The sequence below is a fragment of the Amia ocellicauda genome, chromosome 12, assembly GCF_036373705.1.
Source record: "Amia ocellicauda isolate fAmiCal2 chromosome 12, fAmiCal2.hap1, whole genome shotgun sequence".
Classification (NCBI taxonomy): domain Eukaryota; kingdom Metazoa; phylum Chordata; class Actinopteri; order Amiiformes; family Amiidae; genus Amia; species Amia ocellicauda.
In genome coordinates, this window is record NC_089861.1 from 29,046,412 (window position 1) to 29,056,220 (window position 9,809).

Below are 9,809 nucleotides of genomic sequence, written 5' to 3' on the forward strand. Positions count from 1 at the left end.
TTAATGGTAGAATTAGTACATGTCAGTCACTTTCAACTTAAAGATCATCAATCCATTGAGGAACACTATGGAAGGATATTAAATCTGCTACTGAACGATGTTTAGCATACATTATCCTGATCCGGTGTAGGTTGAGTGAAATGACAATGGTTTAAATTGAAGATAAACTGCTACTGCTAAATCTGAGTTATTAATTATAATAAATAATTGAATCAACGTACACTTTGTGTTTTCTATTATTAGTAGGCTAAGTCAAGGACATATTTTTTAAATCAAAATGTTTATCAGTTTATTAATCTGTGTTTAACGTTGTTTAACTTAGTGATGTTGCATAACTTTGTAATAATATTGTGATTTTAAGAGATGAGCTGCATCAGTGTTGTCTGCACTTACTGATCTGCAAAGATATACAGTGTGCTGGTGCCAAAAACTGTCACTGCCGAATAGTCAAACTTGGTAGTATTTAACAAATCTATTGGCAGCATTGGGCATAGCAGCTTCACTTTACTTTTGCACCTTTTTTATTTCACTGACTTAATTTTCTTAAATTACTCTGTCACACTTTTTTGATTTGATTTGATTGCACTTAGGGGATAGGTTAAAGCATTAATGGTGATTAATTGTAGCTCTATGACTGGTAGAAAAGTCAACCGGTTCCTTCACCCCCAACTACACCTAGTTGGGTTCAAGGACAGGTGTTTTTTATTTAGTGTGAAGCTGACTGTGTTTGTTTTAAGGCACTGGTTTTCAAACTGGTCCTGGAGTAGCCCCTGCCCTGCTCTTTTTTGCTCCAGCCAAGGTCTTAATTGTTTAATTTAACAGTATATCGAGTTGTTAGTTCAATTAAGGATTCAATTAAGCAATTAAGACCTTGGTTGGAACAAAAACCAGCAGGGCAGGGGGTACTCCAGGACTGGTTTGAAAACCACTGTTTTTTCTGGTTCCCCCACTGCCATTGTGCCTGCTGACCTGTTGATTGTGTCCCTCTACTAAGTCTCCACAGGTGTACTGGGTCTTGATAAGCTCATTATGATCCAGGTCCTATGCATGGAAAAGTTGAGTGACACATTTAGAGGATAAGTGAAGAAAAGGGTGAAACGTTCCCTCAGAACAATGCACAGACTGTAACCCCAAGACTGTAGATAGTAGCCTTTTAGTTTTCAACCTTTTATTCTGTACTTTAAACAAGAAAAAAGTTTATTGGTTTAACTACTGCACCTTGTTTTTTAGCCTTTGTGTTAAGAGTGCAGTTTTTATAGGGAGGTCCATAGTGTTTCCTACTTCTAGTGCTCTCTAGCACCTCTGCCTGTAGTGTGGCTGTATACTGTACTGCACACCAACATCTGTTCTCAGAATTGGTAATACAAAAATACCAAAGATTATGAAAATCTTGATAGGCTAAAAGCATAGTGTAGCTGAGACACCTGTAAAATAAGGTTAAGTGGGATTGGGCAAAGGTTACAGATTAGTTGCTAGTCTATTTCAGGGTGCTTCAGGGCCTCTAGGAGTCCACAAGAAAGAATTTTATTTTTCTTTCTTTTTTTCAATTTTAATTTCCATTGCTCCCTTGTGTCCCCCTGAATTCTAATTAAAAACAGGTTTTACCTGTTCCTCTTGCCTGCTCTCCCAGTGCCAAAGAAAGAACCTAATCTGAAGGTGGTGCCTTCAGTGGTGTAGTAGGGCTAGAAGAACTGAACACATTTAAACCCCATGCCTTTGCTACACAGATGTCAGATTGCGTCCCTTTCCCAAATAGTATCACATTGTTATTTTAATCTTAACAGCCTATGCTGCTTAACCATAAAACATATTTTGTTGACTTGCCTTGTTCAGTAGGCTGGCCAGTTGCCACATAAAGTATTATACAAAATAAGCAAAACAAAATCCATTTAGATTATAAAGCAAGAAATTGTGAAATTAAACAACAGTATATCTGTGTATGATACTTATCCTAGTTTCCTTAATTTGTAGGAGATAAATAAACCATCACAGAATGAGTTAAGTTTCCATTATGTGTAAAACATTCAGAAAGGTGAAGTGTGTGGTGAATTTCCAAACTTCTTTACTTGGTTCTTCAAACAATGGTGTGGAAGCGCTCCTGATGACACGGACTGCGCAGTGTGCAGCAGTGGAATTAGCTAGTGTGCAGCATGCCTGTGCTGGGAACGTCGCCTGCACGCTAATGACATAAAAGTTTCAGTTTTGACGGTGAATTGTATCTCCAATCTTCATTACCCCAGGGAAGGGAGTGGGGTTGGGATCGCTGGGTACATCATTGCCCAGAAACCTTTGAATGACCTCTCGAGAGTGCAGAGTTTCCTGTTAGGATGGCAGGGCAAGAAGAAAAATAACTGACTGACTAAAGACATGAAACAAAGCAGAAAACTGTTTTGTTTTTCCCATAGATCCCATTAACACCCCCCCCCCCCCCCAACCCCGACCTTGCTCTGTCTCTGTCTCCCTCTTCCTTGCCTGTGGCGTTGGCACAGTGTCATGTCTTGCCGAATAATGAAAGAGAGGGCGAGGAGAAAAGGGAGAATGTTATGAATGAGCTGACTGCTGTTTATTTGAGGCCTTCCAGCCGTTGAATGGGTCCCAGGTCTATGTAGCCGGACCCTGCCCCTGCCTGCTTGTCTGATTTTGTGGCAGTAGAGGGTTCAGGAATCTGATTGTAGGAGGGACTGGGTCTTGACAGCTGGTTTCCTGCTTTTCATTATATGGGTTGTACAGGGCGGCTGAGGCAAAATCTTTTCAACCCTGATCGCAAAGAGAAAGTGTATCTGGACCTGTTACAAGAGGTGCTGGGAGGGGTGATTGGTGTTGCCTATTAATTGGTGTGTTATTTATTATGTGTATTTTATTACGGAGTGTTATGGGTTTCTATTTTCACTTGTCATTACTTTTGTTAACTTTTGTACATGTTATATTACTTGTTAATTTTCACTTTTTTATTTGCTTTGTTTTTTTTCACTTAATTATAGGCAACATTCTTCACCAACTACAGACACTAATTAAGGACACACCCGTCTGATTGGGTGGTGTCCCCCACTTCTTTAACTAGCACACCTGTTTTCATTTCTCTTCTGACCCCTAATGAGGAGAACCTGCTTTAAAAGAGGAGTTCAGAGAGCAGTAAAGGAGACCTGGGACTGAGAAGGAAGGAGGATAACACTGTGGGTGGAACAGAGGAATTGTTCATGGCAGTACTCTGATGTCCTATGGGAAAATGCTCCTTGGTCTTGAATGAGAGTTTTGGTTGAGGGCTGTGCACCCTTTCCTGGCTCCTGGCTGCCTCTGTGTAACAAGAGTGGTATCCTGAGCAGGAAGATTCTGGACTTTCCCCCCCCCCCCCCCCCCCCCCCCATTTCCTACTTATCTGACAGGGCTGGTAGAGATTGTGTTTTCCCCCCAGTGGTCAGCTGGGCCTGAGATGGAAAGCAGTGCCCCTGTGGAGAGAGACGCACTGGGGGAGAATGGGTAAAATAACATCAGTGGTTTCACTTACCTGGCCTCAACAATGTGTCCCTTCTGAATATTCTCTCCCTCTCTCCACCTACTATTAAAGGTGGTTTTAATCCTTTTTATTGTTCGTAGTAGGGCCTTTAGCCCAGTGTACTTCGTGCCTCACCTGGCACCCAATGTAATAAACTTGTGTGTAACTCTGAATTTTGACTCTGCTGTGTGCATTGAGATCTTGCTAAAGCCTGCGTGGGGAGAGGGGAGAGTGACACCCCCTCCTCACTGAAATAAAATAGGGGTGGTGTGGTCATGTGACGGTGGTGATTGTTTCCCCCCCAGACGAACAGCTATGTAAGTGGGTTAAAAATCATTTGCATTGAATCCAATACAGTACATTGCAGTGCAATATCACAAATGAGGAGCACATGAATAGTGTGAAACTAATACTTATTAACCCATTTAGCAAACTGATCAGACCAAACTGCCTGTGATCTGACCCCCATGGTGCTCGGTGGGGATTGGAGGTGCTGCAGTGCGGTTGATCGTAGTCCACAACACTGAAAGCAGGGAGATGGATGGCAGTGGTGCGCACTGCGCTCTGCACCCTGCTGATCTCATGGGATACTCTCCCAGTGCTCAAAACAGAAAGAGAAAAGGCAGTCTATCTTGTCGCTTTTCTTTTGCTTTTCCCCAATCCCCCCCACCCTCTTTCTGGGCATGCCTAGCTACGTGACCTGCCTTCTGCTCAGGATCCAGTCCATCAACCACCCTGTCTTTGAAGTACTTTTTTTTTTTTTTTTCTCTCTGTGTTTTCCCTCTTCTGACGAAACACACGATTTCTCCCAGTGGTGTAAAAGGACTGCAGTTGGAGGGGGGGTAGGGTTAAATGCTATGGCTACGTGGCAGTTTGCAGGTGGCAAGGGGAGAAGTGTGTGTGTGGGGGGGTAATAACTGTTAAAGACCCTGACAGGATGTTTGTCATGTTAAAGACCTCTTACATAAATCAGAGTACACTAATGAGACTCTCTTGCTGACTCAGACGTTGGGCTGCACTACTGCCCAGTCTGATAAAAGCTGCTGTCAGGCTTTTCTTTGGCCAAATAACCTGTTTTTCTTTTTTTTATCAGGAGGATCCCTCAGTCTGCCCTCTGTCTGCACTCTTCAGCCTATGATGTCCCTCCCAGACAGAGCAATTGGACTGTACTGCTGCAGAGTCACTGACTGGACTGGAATGTCCAGCTGCAGAGTCACGGACTGGACTTGACTGGACTGGACTGTCCTGCAGCAGAGTCACTGACTGCACTCGACTGGACTGCTGCAGAGTCACTGACTGGACTGGACTAGACTGGACTTGACTGCACTGCTGCAGAGTCACTGACTATACTGGACTGGACTGCTGCAGAGCCACTGACTGCACTGCACTGGACTGGACTTCTGCAGAGTCACTGACTGGACTGGACTGCTGCAGAGTCACTGACTGGACTGGACTGGACTGCTGCAGAGTCAGAGTGTGTGAGTCACTTTGTGTGTGTGTGTGTGTGTGTGGTAGCATACCCCTCTGTACAGTACGTGACCAGGGTGAGTTCTGCACTGCGGTCTGGCCCTGCGATAAAACTAATTGACTTCCTGTGATTTCCAGCAATTACAAAAAACTTGAATTAGACACAGAGGAACTGGGGAGGGATGGAGGGAAGGATGCTAGAAGGGAGAGAGGGAGAGGGTCGAAGAAAATATAGACAGACAGTAGAAGGACACAGCCTATCTACTCTGGGCAAAGATTAAGGTTACTATTGATGAGAGATGAGGAGGGGGTGGGGGGTTAGGGGAGTGCATTGACATGAGTGTGAGAAATCCCATAATCCACCTCCAAAGCCAGCTGAAACACACTCTTTGTGTGAAAATGCCTCCAAAATTAAATTGTCTTCTGCCTCAGGAAGACCCACTTGTACCCCCTGCCCCCGGCTCCCCTTCCCGCAGAGACTGCTCCTTCTTCCCTCTCATTGATGCCGGTGTGTATGTGCTAGGATTGGCAATGCTCTGGGTTTGTTGGCTCCAGAGGTTCAGCTCCAGCTCCAGGCTGGCTCCAGCATCCCCAGCCCAGCCCCAGCCCCAGGCCCAGGGATCAATATTTAAAAAGTGTTTTCAATTTGAGTTGCTTTGCTCTACATTTCCCAAGATGATAAAAGAGATTAGAATATAGAAATCTGGTTTTAAAGCTTCAGTGTTTAATGTAGGTCTACTAGTTTTTTTAACTTGTGTGTAAATAACTGTTCTTTTATAACATAGCCAGGCCTAATCATCCAACATCAGTGCCTGACCTCACTAATGCTCTTGTGGTAGAATGGAAGCAAATCTAGTGGAAAGCCTTCCCAGAAGAGTGGAGACTGTTATAGCAGCAAAGAGGGGACCAACTGCATATTAATGCCCATGATTTTGGAATGAGATGTGTGACGAGCAGGTGTCCACATACTTTTGACCATCTAGTGTATATACTTTGACCCCCTGTACAGTATTTTGGGAAGATGTCCGATTATTTTAAGTACTGTAATCTATTGGATATGTCGTTAAAAATGACATCACTCAACCTCCCCTGTTGTTGTCAATTCGCCAGCACCCCACCTCAGTTTTCATTTTCCCCCAGGCATCTCTCAAAAATGGCAACCCTAGTGGCAATCAAGGTGCAGGGGGCATGACTCCAGCATGTGACCTTTACTCCCTGGCAACTAACCTTTGGCCAATCTAAAGTCAGGACATTTCAGATAACAGATGGCTGTAAAATTAGGTGAATTTAGGCACATGAAGAATTTGGTTGAAATTAAATAATTTGGGGATACTTAGAAGTATAGAGTTAAAATGGACTTTACTTCTTTTGCAAGTGGTTTATGAGTGATGTGCCCAAGATTATAGAATCACTTCTAGAACTGAGTCAGAAAGTGAAGGTGATATATAATTGCAATTAATAAAAAATCATGAATAGCTGGAGTGAGACTTGATCTTGATCACATCAATGGCTATGAAGTTTCATATTTTGTTAATTCAAGACAACTGAACTTAATATCTTGCAGAGTTTAATAGAGGGGTGGAAAGAGTTTAGCAGCTCCATGACCTCAGCTCCGGCTCCAGGCTCCGGAGCACTCCGATGAGTCCAGTTCTGCTACAGCTCCGGGAGAGACAACACCAGAGGCACAGCTTATGGCCAGGCAAACCAGGCAGCTACCTGGGGCCCCAAGACTGAAGGGGGCCCCTGAGGGGCAACACAATTGAATCCACAGCATTGACCACAACTGTTGCACATTCCACCCCCCCCAAACCTCCCCCCCCCAGCTCTCACTGGAGAAAACTCTGTCAGCACCCCTTCCCCCCCCAAGCCCCGATCGATTGTTCTGCCTAGGGCCCACACAGACTCTAGGATCGCCACTGGACAACACACACGCATAATAAAGCACTTAATTTGTATGTATTAAATTCCGTTAATTTTCTTGGCACTTATTTTATTTTCTGTGTCCTGCAATGCTTTGGACAATGTCTCTTGTGACAACTGTGAGTGGGCCAATATAAGGGCATCTGCTAAGAAATAAACGGTCACACTTTACAATAATGAGCATCAATTTATACCACTGGAACAACGCAAGGATATCTCATGCACTTCTGAGTTCTGCTGTTAATCACAGGTATAACAAGGTAAGGGTCAGGTACAGGGTTACAGGGTAGGTTTGTGGTCAGAGTTTATACATGTGATCAACAGCAGAACTCGGTGGAAATGCATACGCCACTCATATGGCGACTGCTATTGTTTTAAATGGGGAGGAATCTGCATGTACATCTTCAGTGTAAATCTTGCAAGGGCCAGTTTAGCGTTTAATACTTGTGCAATTATGAACATATATTAAATGTTGGGGGAGGGAATTCACACCTATTTCTGTGCAGTTGTTTTGATGATTACTTTTGTATCTCAGCACTTTCACCCAACTGTAACTGCTGCTGTAACACAGATGCTCGTGCCTGCTCCGGCCCTCTCGGCACACATGACGGGTAGATCTCTACCGTATTCTGCACTTTACTGTACGATGCCCTCAGTTTGGTCATAAATTCATAATAATAATAATGATATTTTTGTTGTATGTTCCCATCAGACAGGTACAGAAAGCTCAATTTCCACATAGATTAGCAAATCCCCAAGATTTAGATGGATGTTCAGGACAAGCAAATCCACTGACCGGATCAATAATGAAATGGACCAAGAGAGAAAGTGAAAAAAAAAAAGGAAAATTCTTAATCGGGAAAACAAGTTCTTGGAGTCATAACTTTGGAACAGGTCTCAGTCTCAGTCTCAGTTTCTTATCAGGCTTAAGGCAAATGCGACTCCTTCAATGCAGGTATATTTAGACTGACTGGACTGTGTGAGCAGTCATTGATAAACATTCATCATGGGAACTATGTAATTAAAACAAAGCACGGCAAGCTGCAGTCACACACTAGGTGCCTGTGTGTGGATTTGAGGGCTAGGGGTGGAGAGTGGGGGAGCAGGGAGGGACAACCTGACTGCCCTGAGGAGTGGGTGGGCACTTTACCCTAGTGTGATCTGACCCTCTGGGCCTCCCTGGCAGCGTGGGTGTCCTATCCTGCCCTGATTGGGCCTGGCAACCGGTACAAAGGGTCAGATTGTAAGTGGCGATGACTGCGCCCAAGAGAGTGGAGCACTCACACACATGCACACACACACACAGGCCATAACACAGCAATGCACAGAGACACACACATATAAACATTCTCACCCTCCCTCACACACACACGCAAACTCACACACTTTCTCACATACACACACTCTCACACACGCACGCACACATACCCACACCCACACTCACACACGCACACACCCCCCCCCTCCACACACACACACACATACACACATACACACATACACACACACACTCACACAATCACAGTCACAGGAGAAAACGTTGCACAACACCGTGATAAAATGGCAATTACAAATCACTGCATTGCACAGACAAATGTATAAATACACAAATCAATACATGTTCACCAACAATAAAATATCAAGAATGAAAGGTTAACACAGAATTGTGAAAAACATTAAATAAAACATATTGCGATGAATGATTGCCCAAGAACAGAATCTCATGTGAGATATACTGATGTCCCATTGCACGCCATGTTACTCTGCGAACATCAGAGGAGATTAAGGAAACCATGTATGCAGAACATCTCGTGCATGCTGTCTTGTTCAGACTGACCACAATACCACTGAACGGCAGCCTTTTCCAGAATAATACGTGACGTCTGGGTGTGCACTTTTCCCGCTGTCTCTTATCTTTGTGAAAAATCTCCTATTATTCTATTAATAACCTGGTATTTTTTTATTGTTATTATTATTATTATTATTATTATTATTATTATTATTATTATTATTTTTAGCAGCCCACAGCGCTGTCGTCATTCAAAGAGGATGTCCATGTCAGAAATAGAAAAGATAGTTCTGGATCCTTGACCTTCAGGACCAAAGAATACTTGTATCACATCTCAGGAACTGACGATAGAATGTATGTACATGTACACATTTCTGCATAAATATTTATTATATTTTTAGCAGACACCCTTATCCAGAGCAACTTACAATATATCACATTATTTATACAATCAGTTACCCATTTATTCAGTTGTGTTTTTACTAGCACAATCTAGGTGAAGTACCTCCCTCAAGTATAAAGCAGCAGTGGCCCCCACCTGCTATTGTACCCTCGACGTTCTGTTCCAGAATCCAGAGCCCTAACCTCTACTCCACACTGCTGCCCTTATTAAAATGATCAGAGAAAAGCTTTTTTTTTTTTTTTTTTCCTTTTTAAAAGGTCACCAATCTGAACTGTCTTGTGTGTAGCTGCTCCAGTTTCCCCTTTGTGTTGCTGAACTCAGCAGATTGTTTGTCTTGCTATTCTGGGCACTGCTTCTCCAAATAAACAAAGGCAAAACAAAGTACAATGTAACAAGGTGGCATTGGCAATGGGGGTGGGTGCGGGGGCTGCATGGAAGATAAAGATAATGTTTTTTTGTCTGTGGGGAGGTTGTATAGATGGGATACTGGGTGTATCCTGTAAGACAATCGTACAGGATGCACTAGGCGGGATACTGCAGGATAAACTGCAAAGATCCAACTGGAGCACAAGTGATCACACTACTCACCTGGCTATGTAACGCTGAGACTTGCTGAACATTTTTCTCCCCCAAGGTCTTTAACATGCTCAGATTCTCTCGCTTGTAGACCTCCTCCTCCACCTCCTGTAGCATGATGTTCGCCCTGTACAGACATTTTTCATCTGGTTTATCAGTTA